This window comes from Muntiacus reevesi, chromosome 1, assembly GCF_963930625.1.
Source record: "Muntiacus reevesi chromosome 1, mMunRee1.1, whole genome shotgun sequence".
Taxonomy (NCBI): domain Eukaryota; kingdom Metazoa; phylum Chordata; class Mammalia; order Artiodactyla; family Cervidae; genus Muntiacus; species Muntiacus reevesi.
In genome coordinates this window covers 153,005,203-153,022,623 of record NC_089249.1, presented here as the reverse complement: position 1 = coordinate 153,022,623, position 17,421 = coordinate 153,005,203, and the positions used below count along the sequence as shown (strand labels likewise).

General features: G+C 41.7%; 1 protein-coding gene across 3 annotated transcripts in view; it reads left to right on the top strand.

The window, feature by feature from the left end:
* Positions 1-547: 547 nt before the first annotated feature.
* The window catches only part of ZFYVE9 (zinc finger FYVE-type containing 9), a 180,966-nt gene continuing 164,092 nt past the window's right edge, over positions 548-17,421 (top strand). For all 3 annotated transcript variants that reach the window (XM_065913224.1, XM_065913216.1, XM_065913207.1), the window contains exon 1: positions 548-874. The gene's annotated coding sequence lies outside the window, so the exon portion shown is untranslated. The remainder of the gene's footprint in view (positions 875-17,421) is intronic.

Sequence of the window (17,421 nt, the reverse complement as noted above, 5' to 3'; positions counted from 1 at the left end):
TAAGGGTTTGGAATCTGAAGGAAATTCCTCAGATGATCTGCCACTAGATCGAAAATAAATTAAGGTCAAAGACAATTCCTTCGTGTGTTTTGGGAGAGGACTGGGTGGAGGTGGGGTTGTGGGGAGGGAGGTTGATTCTGGGTCACTTCTTATATCCAGACACACTGAAGGGATTAGGAGGGATCCCCCTTGAATCACGAGAGATGAAAACGAGAAGACCGCCTCACATTCCCGCTCTCAGGTGAAGGTCCGAGTGCCAGGATTGTTCACGTACCTTCTGGAGAGAAGGAAAAGGTGCAAAGATGCTCAGGGCCTGAAGATTGGGAAGTGGGGAGGGGACCCATCAAGCTCGGTGGGGACCGAGGGGCTTCCGGCTCCCGGGAGGCGTCTTCGGGGGCGGGCCGGGGACCCGAGGGCGGCGCAGGGAGCACCCGGCCCCCGCCAACCTCAGGCCGCGCTCCCTCGCGTTCCCTACCGCTCGTGCCCGGGCGGCCGCCGCAGTCCCGGCGCCGTAGCCGGGCGTGGGGTCCAGGGGGCGCTGTGGCCCAGCGGCGCTGGCGGCAGGAGCGGCCACGGCGACGCTGGAGGCTTCGCGGAGGATCCCCGCCTGCAGCACCTCGGTCGTCCCGACGCAGCCTTGCGCCCCCGGCCCGGCTCGGCGGCGCTCCTGCGGGATCCGCGTGGCTGCGGCGGCCGGGGAGCCCGATGCGGTCTGGCGGGCGCCGGGCCTCAGCAACAGCGGCGACCGCAGCCCCTGTAGGAGTGGGAGGCTTCGCGGCGGCGCCTGGGGCCGGGCCGGTGCCCTCCGGAGGAGGCTGTCGGCTCAGGGACGACCCCCCCGGCCATGCTGAGGCGGCAGCGGCCGCTGCTCGAGGTGAGTGTGGCGCGGCGCGGTCCCGGGCTCGCTGGCCTTCGGCCGCCCAGGAGGGCCCTGGCGGCAAGTCCTCGGGCCGGGCGGACGGGGCGTCCTGTCGCGGCGGCCGCCTCCCCACCCCGCGGCTGGTGGAGGGGGGGTGGGCGGCTCAGCCCTTCCTCCTCGCGTCCCCCGAGAAGCTGGAGGCGCGTGGGGGGCGACTAGGCCCCGCGACGCCGGGAAGCCCTCGCTCCGGCCTGGGCAGCGGGGCGGCCGGGTGTGTGGAGCCGGGGGCTGGCAGGGTCGCTGGCAACCTTTGGATTGGCCGCGGGCCCGGGAAAGCGCAGCCTCTCACCCAGGGCCCCGCACGTACATCCCGGAGGGAGGCAGAGGACGCCTGTTTGCGAACAGCCTGGGCTTCTCCGCGCCCGGTGCTAAGTCCCGCAGAGTCCCGGGGGGAGGGGCGGGAGGGCAGGGTGAGAGAGCCCGCGCCGAAAGTGCGGGGCCCCGAAAGCCCTTGGAACTCCTGGAGTGTCATTCCCCCACCTGACTGGGCTGAAAACGACCGTTTGCGTCTTATTTGAGGTGAAATTTCATCACCTACCGGGAGCTCATCTCTGCCTTCTTCTGTTACATTTTGCTCCTGAGCGTGGTCTGCCTTGGAGAAAGCCCCATTCCAGCTTTGCGATGTTAAGTTTCCTAGATAAATACTCACAATTAGAAAAACATCTTTTTTTTTTTTCCTTTTTAACAAAGGTCTGACCCCCCATCCCCACCCCTGCCATAAGAGAGAGTAAAGATTTTAATGCCTCAGTCCTCGTTACAAAATAGTCTCCCTAAATAGATCCATAGGATGAATGACAAGAGGATTTTAAAGTCATGCTAACTATCCTAATAACAGATACCTGATAGAAATAGGACATATTCTAAATTTTAGTAGGTAAGTGATTTGCCCTAGTATTAATGTAAAAAGAAAAGTTAGTGATCATGATTTGATACCTTAGTCAGGTATTTGAGTATTTATAGTTAATGATAAACGTGGTTCGGATTATTGTTTTCTATTATGCATGTGAAGTTGTAGAATTAAGTGCTTATAAAACTTATAGCCCTGAAAAAAATATGCTTATTGTAGAAAATTCAGAAAGTACACAGAGGTGCGTGCCAACCCTCAGTAAATATTTAATAATGGGGGCAAATTCATCCATAATCTGACAGAACATTTTGATGGTCATTTAAAGTTTAAAAATGGGCTTGTATTATGGGTGATTTTCAAGTGATTATTTCTGTGTTAGGTTCAGAGTTAACCGTTCCATTTTACTGTTGCCAGCCATTTGTATTAGACCTGTAAACATGTTTTACTAAATTACATTGCAGTCATAGTTGATTTCCTCAATTAAAACAATTTAACATAGCTAACTACCTAAAAGACCCCTAATTTACCTCCTGTGCAGTGTGTGAAGCTCCAGGTGGAAGGAGGTTTTGTGTGTTAAATGCTTTTGTTAAATATGTTAAATAACCTATCCTATTAGATGCCGTAGTCTAGTATTGTTTTTGGAAGATTTTTGCTTAAATATAACTGTAAAAAAATGGCCTTCATTAAAACATTTTGGGGAGGTAGATTAAGTTTAAACAAATCAAATTCATTTCTTAATGTGTCTCTAAAGACTACCAACATTATAATCAGCTAAGAGTGCTTATTAAAATATGCAGATTGCTGGCCCCTTGAATCAGAATTTTTAGAGATGGTGATGATCCAAGAGCTTAATTTTTATCAAGCTAGTCAGTTCTTAGTCCTTCTAAAGTTTAAGTATCACTGGTAAAATTAATTAACCTTGTCAAGCTGAATGAAGGTATCTGTTTTCTAGCAAGTCTATAAGTCTTAAGTGGCAGTACAGTCATTTCTCATAGCAACAGATCATTCATTATGTCATACATGATGTGGTGTTATACTCTTAGAAAAACAATACTTTGAGGGACAGCTGATTCAATCAAACACATTTTGAGAGCCTTTTCTGGTAGCTGTGGTGTTACTTCAGAAGGATACCTGCCTACTTACCTTGGCTCTTAATCTTGGATTTCAATGTCATTGTCTGTAAAATACAGATAGTTATTATACTTATGCAAGGCTTTTAGGGTAAATGCGTTTGGAAAAGTTTTGTAACCTGTAAAGATCTTTATAAAATTTTAGCTACCAATATTAAGTGTGAGGTCCTGTCTTTGGTGTTCTAAGAAACAGGAAATGACCAAGGTCTCTGTGAGCAACTAGGTAATTGTGGAAGCAGGACATGTTTAATTAAATGTTATAAGGCAGAACCAGACAAGTGTAATCTGGGGGAACATGCTGGATCTCTCTTTAAAGCTTCTGTGTTTAATCCAGTAGCTTGCCCTTTACAGATATTAATAATTTTTATATATGTTCATTCCTTCTTCTATTTCCTGATTCAGTGTTTTATTTTTTAAGGAAAAAATCATATATGTTACTTGTGAGCAATAATTTTACATTAGCTCCTTTAGAAAGATGGTGTGTGTGTGTGTGGGAGGTTCAAGAGGCAGGGAATATATATTACATGATTCTTTGGTGTGTTTATGAGTGAGTGAGTGATAGTCGCTCAGTCGTGTCTGACTCTTTCCAACCACATGGACTGTAGCCTGCCAGGTTGCTTTGTCCATGGAGTTCTCCAGGCAACAATATTCAAGTGGGTTGCCATTTCCTTCTTCAAAAAGAAAAATTAAAAAGAAGATGTGAGTGCAGTTGATCCCATTTCTTCCTCTGTTACATTCCATTCAATAAACTTTTGTTTGGCACTTTTTTGGTACTGGCCACAGACTAGTGGCACAGACACAAGGCTTATTTAAAAGATAACTGCTTGAATTTTAACTTAAATTCTCATGTTCCTAAATGGTGTGTTTTCTGGTTGTTAATTGCATGATGTGGTGCAGAGCATGGAGTCAGATGTGAGTAGGAATCCTTTCTGCCGTGTTACTACACCCTAGAGCAATGTGACATTTAGATCCTGAGTTTTTTCTTATGTGCTGCTGGACTAACAGTACCCCTTAGTACTCAGGCATTCCGTGAGATGAAAGTGATCAAAAGCAGTTAGTTCAGTGTCTGTCACATAGAAGGTGCTCAATAAATATTTAATTCCTTTCCTTATTTTGGGGAAAACGAGAACAAAACCAGGCATTGGAATTTCTGTGTGCCTTAAAACTTGGTAGCTTTAATTTTTTAGAGAATGCGTTTACTTTTGGACTTTAAAAACAAAATTTTTTTTGATGGAAAACTATTTTGATTTTAACTATTACACATATTTTCCATTTCATTTTTAGCTAACAAATTAACTATTCCCTGTGTTTAGCTAAAAATTAGCCATTCTCTGTGAAAATATATACATGTTACATTTTCAGAATTTTGTTGATTTTCAGTTATTCATATTCAGAGTTTTGCATGATCTTTGGTTTTACTTGCATTATATAGAACAATATTCTTAGTATATAATAATTAGTGAGAGGTACATAGTTGCAGTTACTGAATAGAAATAGTTCTTATACTTTGTTTTCAAAAAGCAGCATCAGTTTATTGATGAATCTTCAAAACAGACTTTTCCTTACATACTGCTGTAGATTAGAACTAGATTTTTGTAACAAGTCAGATATGGGGTCCAGTCTTTTCTTATAACCCATTAACCCTGGACAAGTTTCTTACCCCTTATAAGCCTCAATTTATTCTCCTAGAAAATAAAGCTGATAATGCCCACCTTATAGGATTATAGCAAGGATTAAACAATATAATGTGTAAGTCAGAGCTGTAATTCAATCCCATGAGTCCTGGTAAATCAGTGTTACCCTGGAAGTGGAAAATATACTTCTTGTTTACGTCTGTTTGAAAGAACTTGAAAGGTGATTATTTATAGAGTTTACTATAAGAAAATAAAATCAATATAGTCAATATGTAGCTATTAGATGTTGCTAAATTAGGGAGAAGCTAAAGTATCAGAGTTAGTATATTAATTGTGTAGTTAGTGGAATGTCTTATACTTTATAATACTGTCAGTCTTATTTAATAAAATAATTTAAATGTTGTGTGTGCATGTGTGTGTGTGTTCAGTCACTAAGTCGTGTCCAACTCTTTGTGACCCCATGGACTGTAGCCTGCCAGGATCTTCTGTCCATGTGATAGCCCAGGCAAGAATAATGGAGTGGGTTGCCATTTCCTTCTTCAGGGAATCTTCCTGACCCAGGGATCGAACCCACGTCTCCTGCTTGGGCGGGTGGATTCTTTACCACTGAGCCACATTGTTTTTGCTAAGTTGTGTCCGACTCTGCTGTCCCGTGAGCTTCAGCATGCCAGGCTTCCCTGTCCATCACTGTTTCCTGGGGTTTGCTCAAACTCGTGTCCGTTGAGTCAGTGATGCAATCCAGCCATCTCGTGTTCTGCCGCCCCCCTCTCCTCTTGCCCTCAGTCTTTCCCAGCATCAGGGTCTTTTCCAGTGAGTCAGCTCTTCGCATCAGGTGGCCAGAGTATTGGAGCTTCAGCTTTAGCATCAGTCCTTCCAATGAATATTCAGGATTGATCTCCTTTAGGATTTACTGGTTTGATCTCCTTGCTGTCCAAGGGACTCGCAGGAGTCTTTTCCAGCATTGAAGTTAGAAAGCATCAATTCTTTGGCGCTCAGTCTTCTTTATGGTCCAGCTCTCACATCCATACATGACTACTGGAATACCATAGTTTTGACTATCTGGACCTTTGTCAGCAAAGTGATGTCTCTGCTTTTTAATATGCTATCTAGGTTTGTGATAGCTTTTCTTCCAAGGAACAAATGTCTTTTAATTTCGTGGCTGCAGTTACTGTCTGCAGTGATTTTGAAGCCCAAGAAAATAAAATCTGTCACTGCTTGCATTTTTTCCTCCTTCTATTTGCCATTAGAGTGGTATCATCTGCGTATCTGAAGTTGTTGATATTTCTTCTGGCATTTTTGTTTCCAGCTTGTGATTTATTCAGTTCAGCATTTCACATGATGTACTCTGCATATAAGTTAAATAAACAGGATGACAATATACAGCTTTGATGTACTCCTTTCCCAGTTTTGAACCTGTTTGTTGTTCCGTGTAAGGTTCTAATTCTGTCACTGTTTCCATTGGAAGAAAAGCCATGACAAACCTAGATAGTATATTAAAAAGCAGAGACATTACTTCACTGACAAAGGTCCGTCTAGTCAAAGCTATGGTTTTTCCAGTAGTCATATATGGATTGTGAGAGTTGGACCATAAAGAAAGCTGAATACTGAAGAATTGATGCTTTTAAACTGTGGTGTTGGAGAAGACTCTTGAGAGTCCCTTGGACAGCAAGGAGATCCAATCAGTCCATCCTAAAGGAAATCAGTCCTGAATATTCATTGGAAGGACTGATGCTGAAGCTCTAATACTTTGGCCACCTGATGCGAAGAACTGACTCATTGGAAAAGACCCTGATGTTGGGAAAGACTGAAGGCAGGAGGAGAAAGGGACAATAGAGGATGAGATGGTTGGATGGCATCACTGACTCAATGGCCATGAGTTTGAGCAAGCTCCGGGAGTTGATGATGGACAGGGAAGCCTGCCGTGCTGCAGTCCATGGGGTTGCAAAGAATTGGACGTGACTGAGCTGAAGAATATTCCACAGTTTGTTGTGATCCACACAGTGAAGGATCCACACTATGCTAAAGTCATAGTCAATGAAGCAGACATAGATGTTTTTGTGGAATTTCCTTGCTTTCTTTATGATACAACAATTGTTAGCAGTTTGATCTCTGGTTCCTCTGCCTTTTTTAAACCCTTGTATATCTGGAAGTTCTTGGTTCACGTACTGATGAAGCCTAGCTTGAAGGATTTTGAGCATAATTTTACTGGCATGTGAAATGAACACAATTATTCGGTAGTTTGAACATTCTTTGGTATTGCCCTTCTTTGGGATTGGAATGAAAACTGACTTTTTCCAGTCCTGTGGCCACTGCTGAGTTTTCCAAATTTACTGCCATATTGAGTGCAGCATTTTAACAACATCATCTTTTAGGATTTGAAATAGCTGGAATTCCGTCAGCTCCACTAGCTTTGTTTGTAGTAGTTTTTCCTTAGACCCACTTGACTTCACATTCCAGGATGTCTGGCTCTAGGTGAGTGACCACACCCATCGTGGTTATCCTGGTCATTAAGACTTTATTGTATAGTTCTTCTATATATTCTTGCCACATCTTCTTAATATCTTCAACTTCTATTAGGTCCTTGCCACTTCTGTCCTTTGTTGTGTCCTTCCTTGTGTGAAATATTCCCTTGATATTTCTAATTTTCTTGAAGAGATCTCTAGTCTTTCCCATTCTATTATTTTTCTCTATTTCTTTGCATTGTTCAGTTAAGACCTTCTTATCTCTCCTTCCTATTCTCTGGAACTCTGCATTCAATTGGGTATATCTTTCCCTTTCTCCCTTTCTTTTCACTTTTCTTCTTTCCTCAGCATATTTGTAAAGCCTCCTCAGGCAACCACTTTGCCTTCTTGCATCTTTTCTTCCTTTGGGATTTTTGTGGTCATTGCCTCTTGTACAGAGTTATGAACTTCTGTCTATAGTTCTTCAGGTACTCTGACTACCAGATCTAATCCCTTGAATCTACTAGTCACCTTCACTGTCTGTTTATAAGGGATTTGATTTAGGTATACCCGAATGACCTTGTAGTTTTCCCTACTTTATTCATTTTAAACCTGAATTTTGCAATAAGGACTCATGATCTGAGCTATAATCAGCTCCAGCTTGTTTTTGCTGACTCTGTAGAGCTTCACCATCTCCGGCTGCAGAGGATATAATCAATCTGATTTCGGTATTGACTATCTGATGATGTCCATGTGTAGAGTTGTCTCTTGCATTCCCTATGACCAATGTGTTTTCTTGGCAAAACTCTGTTAGCCTTTGCCCTGCTTCATTTTGTACTCCAAGGCCAAATTTGCCTTGGTATCTCTTGACTTCCTGCTTTTGCATTCCAATCCCCTATGATAAAAAGGACACTTTTTTTTTTTTTGGTGTTATATCTAGAAGGTTTTATAGATCTTCGTAGAAGTGGTCAATTTCAACTTATTCAGCATCAGTGTTTAGGACGTAGACTTGGGTTACTGGGATGTTGAATGGTTTGCCTTGGAAACAAACTGAGATCATTCTGTTGTTTTGAGATTGCACCCAAGTGCTGCCATTTCCGACTCTTTTGTTGACTATCAAGTCTATTCCATTTCTTCTAAGAGATTCTTGCCACAGTAGTAGATATAATAGTCATCTGAATTAAATTTTCCCGTTCCCATTCATTTTAGTTCACTGACTCCTAAGATGTCAGTGTTTACTCTTGCCATCTCCTGCTTGATCATGTCCAATTTACCTTGATTCATGGACCTAACTTTCCAGGTTCCTATGCAGTGTTGTTACTTACAGCATTGAACTTTACTTTCACCACCAGACACATCCACAAGTGTACATCGTTTCTTCTTTGGCCCAGCTTCTTCTTTCTTTCTGGAGTTATTAGTAGTTGCTCTCTGCTCTTCCCAAGTAGCATATTGGACACCTTCCAACCTGGGGGAGCTCCTCTTCTGGTGTCATATCTTTTTGCCTTTTTATATTGTTCATGGGGTTCTTGGGGCAAGAATACTGGAGTGGTTTGCCATTTCCTTCTTCAGTGGACCATGTTTTGTCAGAACTCTTCACTGTAACCCATCCGTCTTGAGTGGCTCTGCAAGGCATGGTTCATAGCTTCATTGAGTTACACAAGCCCCTTCGCCACAACAAGGCTGTGATCCATGCAGGGGTTTATGGATAATACCAGTTTAATTTATCCATTCAGTTTGGGTTGTTTCAGCTTTTTCACTATCATGAATTATGTTGCTTTGGATATTTTATGTGGTTTCATTTCTCTTGGGCATATACTTAGAAGTGAAATTGCCAGGGTCAAATGGTAACTATTTAAACCTTTTTGAGGAACTGCACCATTTTACATTACCACAGATTCTTCACATCCTCAAAACACTTGTTATCTGTCTTTTAAATTACTGTATAGCCATCCTAGTGGGTGTGAAGTGGTAAGATAAGGCTTTATTTGAGATTTGTAACTTTTATTTACAGTCATTAGGTAAGTTGTTGAAACTTAATTGCAGATAAATTGCCAGATTCTTCGATGAGAAGGGGTTTTTGGCTTGAGGATGAATGGCATGAACTTTTTAGTTTCATGTTTAGTAAACGGTGAGCTGGTTAACCACACTGGGTGGTGATGAAGATAGTGGTATGGGGACTTCAACTAAAAGATTGAATTCTAAGAATTTTTGTCAGTAAAATGCAGTTGTAACCTTAGGTTTAGTTTTCTGCTAACTGCTAAAATATTTCTTAAAAGTTAAGAGTACAGTTGCAAATTTACCTACTACGTTTCTAAGCACTCAGTTCTGACAGGTTTTAAGGATTGTCATTACCTCCCCATGAGATGTAATTCTGCATAAATACAGATTAGTCAAAAATACATGTGAAGTAATTGGCCTCCAACTAATAAAATAAAATTTAAAAAAAATACAAATTATTTACAGCAAAGTTCTTTATACTTGTATGTAGGATGGCCCCCTATTGTTTGTTCCCATTCAGGGAAAAGGTTATTAAAACCTTTTCTGTGAGGTTTTGTAGGACACAGTTCAAAGTCAGCAGTAATGACTTGATTATGTTTCTAAAGTTTTTTCAAACTAGTTAGGAAATTCTCCAGGGAACCATTGTTTGAGTAAACAGAATGCATGTCTACATACAGTGGATCACCTTCAGTATTTTCCCATTTGATTATGATCACTGTTAGATCTTTTAATGCTAACTTTGAACTGAGTGAGCTGAAAGTTATACAAGATTATATAACTGGTTTTTACACAGTCTTATAGTTGCTTTGGATGCCATAATTTCTATATAGTTATTAAAAAAAACAGTAGTTCTGAAGTCTTTTGCTGGGATTAATGAAAATGTAAACATTTCTGTAATATAGTTCTTCTTTAACCTCTCATGGTAGGGTTTGGTAGCTTATCTGCCAGAATTCATTTTATTTAAATGAAGAAAGATAAATGGTAAATGTTTACATTATTTTTTTAAACCTCAGCAGAGCCTATCTTAGAATTCCCTTTTAAAATAAAGAACAAGCAGTATCAGAATTTTGTGAAAATATTCCCTTAAACTTTATGTAAACATTAGTCTCCATTTCTCATTTTAAATTGAGAGAAACAATCTGTAATTATTTGAAGTAAAACACTGCCACTTTGAGAAAAAATTTTTAAACTTCAGAACTTCATCATTTAGACCATCTTGTGATTCTGGTGATATAATAGCTGTCCATGGTTTTTTGTTTGTTTGTTTTTAAATTAGTAGCTAAGTTAAATTATTTTTGAGATTATTCTGAGGTCACTCTTAGAAATTTTTGCTCAGAGGTTAAAAAGAAAGATTGAAATTCTTTATTCTGGCACAGCCCTTCATGGTCTGCTTCCAACCTGATCATTCCTTACTCTTATTTCTGCTTACCCCATTATCCAGTGTTCCCAGGTTAACAAAATTTTCCTTGATTTCTTTTGCCTTTTATTACTTATTTGTGTAATGAACAAAAATTTTGTCAACAGTGTGCTATCTTTCTAATAGGTGTTTCATGTCTGTTATTTACAATTCTTTTTTTTTTTTTTTTTTTTTAGAATTCTTAGAATGATCCTGTAATATCCATGGTGTCATGGATGTTCTACAACTGAAGAAACTGAGGCTTAGAGTTTTATTGACTTTCCTAAGCCCACATCCACGGTTCAGACCATATAACTGACTACAGAGTTCAGTCTTTTTCATCAAGTGAACTTCCACATGTGTTCTGTATTTGTTTTATCCTAAGATTTTCCATACTGCTTAAGGGAGTATTCAAATTAGGAGAACACAACTTTAGTTGATTGATTTTGGTGGCTATTTGCCTTTGAAGTGTGCTACTGGCACGTAGCTATTTGTATTCATTTTTAAAAATGTATATATGCATGTATTTGGGGAATTTCTGCTTTCATACACTTATTTTTGAAGTAGATAATGTGCCTGCTTTGTGATTAGTAGATAAGTATAACTGACCTCTGGACCTCATTTCTCTGATCTGAAATTGAGTGATGGGCTAGATGTTAAAGCCGTTTCCACACTTAATAGTCTGTTCAATATTTCTAAAGAAGAGCTCAATGAAAAGATAGTTGGTATGTGAACAACTCTAGACAATGGTGACTAAATGTCATTAATGAAGTAACAGGATGGGTGGCAGTGGTCTATTGGTAGTGGCTGAGGAAGATAGGAGAATCAAGGTCAAGGGACTCTGATTTACAGAGATGTTTTCCCTGAATGATTAAAGAGAATGTCGTTCTGAATAAAAACACAGAAACTCTGGAAATTAGCTGGGTGAATAGTTTGTGGCTAAGGTCTCTTCCCTCTCTACCTATTATTCCCCTTCTTTTGCCCCCTCCCCCCTTTTTTTGTTGTTGTTTTTTTATTCTTTTTTGGCTGTGCCTTGCAGCTTGTGGGATCTTAGTTCCCCAGTTAGGGGTCAAACCCACACCCTTGGCAGTGAAAGCAGTGAGTCCTCACCACAGGACTGCCGGGGAATTCCCTCCCTCTTCTGCCCTTTCTTGTGATGTTTATATTTGTGGAAAGTGCATGTCAAACTGTGTTATGTGAAAATAACCAGGTCACCACTAGCACACTTGAAATAATTAAAACTTTCATATTGCTCATAAAGTGGGAATTCAGTAATTAAAATGTGGACCCATTATTGTGGATCTTAAGATAATTTGTTTATAAAGCAAAGTAGGGTGTGTTTTGCATTCAAAAAGGATGGAATGCATTTTAGTGACAACTTTTATACAGCCTACCCACCCTGAAGGTATTAGATATGCTAATATTGACATGTAGATAATCAGGTAATGTTTTGGCTGGCTGGAAAATTGTTACCCAGCTAGAAAACTATCATGCTTTTCCTTGTCAGCTTCTGGAGTCTTTGAATCAGTGAATCTTGACTTAGCAAAGAAATAATCCTAGACCAAGAGCAAGGAAGTGTTCTTTAGTCAACTACATTTTTTTTTCCCCAGCATACTAGATCCCTCAGAGATTTGTAACTGCACATTAGTATTTTAAAAACTGAAGAGTAAAAGTAAAGAATTTGTTTCACTTTATTTAGTGGTCTGTTACCCAGACTAATTGACTGTGGAACCATTTTTTCCACATGATACTTAGTAGTAAAGCTTTCACTGATCTAGATCAACTTTTATCTGCTTTGTAAAGCCTCACTCTTCACAATATCCATGGCGATTTCAACCCTCTGGTGATTGGCTCTGATTATTTCTGAAGGACTTCATTCTGTTGTTGGTTACTGCTGATTATTAGAAAATTTCTTTTATAATTAAGATCTGCTTTTCTTTAGTATCTATCCTTTTTTTGTTTACCTCTAAAATTATACAGGATAAACATTTGCTCTCATTTTAATATCTGAAGATGACAAGATAATTTCTTCTCTTCCCTGGTATAGTGATTCAAAGCTCTCAATGCCTGGGTTCATATTTTAGTTTCACTGTTTTTGCTTTGTGATCTTGCACAAGTCATCATCTCTGTGCCTCACTTTCCTCATCCTTAAAAAGGAAATAGCAGTAATACTTTAGTAGGCTAAATGGGATAATCCATATAAAGAGCTAATTGCATAGTGTGTTGGTTTGGTCCCCTGGGAATCACTGAGATGGACGCCCATGACGGGAAAGGGAGAGGAAACTGAACTGACCAAGGAGAGCCTCAATCTATGATGCAGATCTGGGCAGGGGTTGGGGGGGGTGGGGGCAGAAACTCAGTCAACTCAGTAAGAAACTCAAGAGCAAAAACTTCTTAATAGAAGAAATGTCTAGGTTCTAGAATACCCACTGTGTTTAGTCACTGGCTAGGAGCTGCCCAGGCTTCCCTGGTGGGTTAGCAGTAAAGAATCTGCCTGCCAATGCAGGAAATGCGAGTTCAATCCCTGGGTGGGGAAGATCCCCTGGAAAAGGAAATGGCAGCCTACTCCAGTGCTCTTGCCTCGGAAAACCATGGACTGGGGAGCCTAGCAGAATACAGTCCATGGGGTTGCAAAGAATCGAACTGAACAACAAGGAACTGCCCAAGAAGAGTATGGCCTCCACTGGAAAGCTGAGATGAATTCTGATATGCTGCAGCTGGAGGCTGTTAGCTAATTGTACCCTTTGCCTGTGAAAGCAAGTTATTTTTTGAAGGGAGAGGCAAGTGAATGTTATAGTCCTTTTTTTTTTTTATGTTTATTTATTTAATTTAATTAATTTATTTATTTATTTAATTTTATTTTGTTAGTTGGAGGCTAATTACTTCACAACATTTCAGTGGGTTTTGTCATACATTGACATGAATCAGCCATAGAGTTACACGTATTCCCTATCCCGATCCCCCCTCCCACCTCCCGGTATAGTCCTTTTTTATGTTGTATCGATCTATGTCTCTAAACATTTTCTGAGAGCATCTCCTCCCTTTTCCATGGCCTTCTCTTCCTGATGGGAAAGTTAGAAGAAGTAGGACAGTGAGACAGGCTTCAGCCTCCTTCTCTGTAGCTGGTCTTAGGGTCACAGTGGTTCTCATTGTCTCCTCCACTATCTAGTCTGAATTCTTGCCATCAGCTATCATTTCTGAAGGTCTTGGTGGTTTATCTAGTGATATGACCCAAACCTTTCTGAAGAGTCTGAAAACCATACTCTTCTAAGGGTGAAGTGGTTGTGTTTTTCCATTCACAGTCCCAATTGGGCAGGGGAGTATCAAGTGGTACCCTGTAGATCATCTGAATTCCACACATACTTCTTGATCCCATTATGTAACAGCAGCCCTACTTCTCCTGAGGATGAGGTTTAATTAGCTCTGCCATGGTAGTGATTCTTCTTGTCTCCTGGTCCCTGGTCACACAGAGTCCCAAATGCTCAGGTATGATCATTGATATATCTCCTGGCAAGTGTGCCCAGGACCTCTAACTCTGTAGAGCCCAGTGTTTGGGAATCCACTGGAGACCTCCAGTGGATCACTGGGGATGATGGTAAGTGGGTGGTCATTTTGGCTTCTACCTTTTGGTTCTTGAATCTATGGGTTCTTAGACCCAACTGGAAACATAGCTTTGAATCAGTACATATACTGCATGCTAGAGGATAGCACACCATTCTTGCCTCTGAGCTGCTACACTGGCTGTGTCCTTAGTGGGTCATTCCAATAATCTGTAAGCCTGGCTGCCTTTTTGTGATAAGACCACTTGGTCCCATGGATATGGGCCCACTGCCATATTTCCTTCATGATGAAGTGGTTCCCTTGGTTGGATGCTCCATTATGTGGGATTCCATGTTTGTGGGTCAAGTACTCTCTAAGTTCTTTTTTAGTCGTGTGGCTGGAGCTCTGTTGGCAGGAAACACAAACCCATACCTGGAATAAGTATCTTTTGAATACTCGTGAGGATCAGTCACTGGCCCTTTCAAGAGGGAGTAGCACAAGTGGTGAGCTTGTCATCTAGAGCCAGTTGGTCAGCGTGAGGTATAGTGCTGTACTGGGGGCTCGGTGTTGGTCTCTGTTGCTCGTAGGTTGAATATTCAGAGTCGGCAGTAGCCTGATTAAGCCTTGGTAAGTGGGAGTCCATGCCTCCTCCTCCGCATCCGTCTTCACTTCTGTTAGAGTGGCTTCTCTGTTCCTGTCTCCATGTGCCAGTTCTGGGGTGGCTAATGTCAGCTGCCTGAGTCATTTTGTCTGCTTGGTTGCTTGCCTCTTCTGCGTTGGATGCTTTCTGGTGGACATTAACACCTGGAGAAGATTTTCACACTTTATGTTCACTCCCATATATTAATTCATTTGTCTCCACTCACATCTTTTTGCATCCATTATACAGTCTTTTTCCTTAAAGACCCCAACCAGGTACTTACTCCATTTGCATTGCTCATAAGTCTGTATATTCTCGTCTCAGGCCACTTTTCTTTTTGCACAAAGTGTATCAAAGCTAAATCTTAGGGAGACTTTCCCTTTCCACTATCAAGGTCACCCCTAAGTGTAGCTGTAATGAAGCTATTGGGTTTTTGTTTTGTTTTTTAATTTTTATTTATTTATTTGGCTGCATGGGGTCTTAGTTGTAGCATGTGGGATCTAGTTCCCTGACCAGGAATCAAACCCAGGCCTCCTGCATTGGGAGCATGAAGTCTTAGCCACTGGACCACCACGGAAGTCTCTGAAGCCTTTTTTTTTTTTTTTCCCAGTGTGCATTCACATACTCACCTGACCTGTTGTAAGCGAAACTTTGCTTATGTCCTCCTTAAGTTTATTTCATGCTGCTGCTGCTTAGTTACTTCAGGTCATGTCTGACTCTGTGCGACCCTCTGGACTATAGCCCACCAGGCTTCTCTGTCCATGGAATTCTCCAGGTAAGAGTACTGGAGTGGCCATGCCCTCCTCCAGGGGATCTTCCCAACCCAGGGATCGAACCGGAGTCTCCTGCATTGCAGTTAGATTCTTTACCACTGAGCCACCAGGGAAGCCCCAAGTTGGTTTCATAGGATCCCCCAAACAGTTATAGATGTGAGCTGAAGAAGGGTGCTGGCACAGCTGTGGTAGATGTCAGGGAAGTCTTGCCTGCCTACTTAGATAGCTTACTTGCGCCCTTTGGTTCTACTTGGGTTTGATTTTTGTTATACTATTTCTGCCTCATAATGGATTGTTGCTGAGCTCATTTGACTTTACGACTTGGAGAGCTTCCTGTTGAACCCTGCTTATGGGCAGTTCTGGACAGACGGTGCCCAATGGTCAAGTGTTCTATCTCTTCCAGAGCCCAGTAGCACACCAGAAACTGTTTTTCTAATAGCATGGCTTTTCTGCAGAACTCCAGGGGCCTGCATTGTATCTCTCCCACTGGGGCTTGCTATATAAATGCTATACTGCAACTTTCCCCACCATTTATACCTCCAGTGGCATAGGAACTCCTTGCTCTACAACAGAGTTGTTTATGCCACTCAAAGCTGACAGCCTTTCATACTACTCTGTACATGGGCCAGAGCAGTGTATAGAATGTGTTGTATCTAGAATCTGAAGAAATCTATCAGACCTTATGCTTCCCTTTCTTTTTTTTTTTAAAATAGTGGAGATACAAGGTGCAGCAGTTTGTCTTTTGCTTTGGGGAAGTGGGTGTTGGCATAACCTTAACCATTGGATTCCCAAAACTTCATTGAAATTGCAGACTCCTGAATATTTGTAGTTTTTCTCTCATCCTTTGGATATATCTCCTTGGGAATGCTAGCCATCTCTTGTTCATCTTGCATGAACAACATCATATCGTTGATTTAAAAGGTTAGTGGTCTGTTCTGAGTTCAGGTCTCTTCAGACTATATTATGACAAGGTATGACAGTTAATACAACCCTGAGGCAAAACTGAGTGTATCCTGTTGTTCCTCCACATGAAAGGAACTGTTTCTAATTGGGATAGAAAAGAACTCATTAGCCAAATCAGTGACTGCATGACATGTTGTTGTTGTTTGGTCACTAAGTCATGTCCAGCTCTTTTGTGACCCCATGGACTATAGTCTGCCAGGTTCCTCTGTCCATGGGCTTTCCCAGGCTAGAATACTGGAGTGGGTCCCCGTTTCCTTCTGCAGGGGATCTTCCCAACCTAGGGATGGAACCTCCATGTCCTGCATTGGCAGGTGGATTCTTTACCACTGAACCACGAGGGAACCTCATGTGCCGTGTACCTGAGGCTTCTATCTGCTGTAGCAAACATTACGTCCTACATGGTGGCTGCGGGCTTCCACAGTGGCTCAGTGGTACAGAATCCACCTGCAGTGCAGGAGATGCAGGAGACACAGGTTCGATCCCTGGGTTGGGAAGATTGCTTGGAGTAGGAGATGGCAACCCACTCCAGTATTCTTGCCTGGAAAATCCCTTGGACAGAGGAGCCTGGGGAACGATAGTCCTTAGCGTTGCAAAGAGTTGGACACAACTGAGCATAGCAACATGATAGCTATGGCCATGGCTACTACTTGGTTGAACTTGCGTTAGTCTCTAGTTCTCTAGGATCCAGCCAGTTTCTACACAGAACAGACTGGTGAATTAAACGTATGAAAGGGACCACTACCCCTGTGTCTTTCAGACCCTTAAGGGTGGCATTAATATCTGCCATTCCTCTTACCTCCACCCCAACACAATATTTTTTTGATTTACTCTTTTGGCCAAGAAGTAGGGAGACATTTTAAAATCTCATTTGGCTTTGAACTGCTAAGTATGCCAATCCCATTTATATGTTCAGGGCCTGGGAAAATAACTGCTGGGTGGGTCAGTGGACCCACTGTAAACTCTTCTTTGGCCAGGATTCTATTAATTGCTTAGTTCCTATATTCCTTCCCCTGTAGTCGAGCCATGATGTTCCAACGATGTTCCAGGTTTCCAGATATCAACACTAACTTAGACTCTGTGGCCTGTAGTTCTTCAAATGCCTAGGTATTTTCCTTCTCCCACTATACCTATATAGTCACC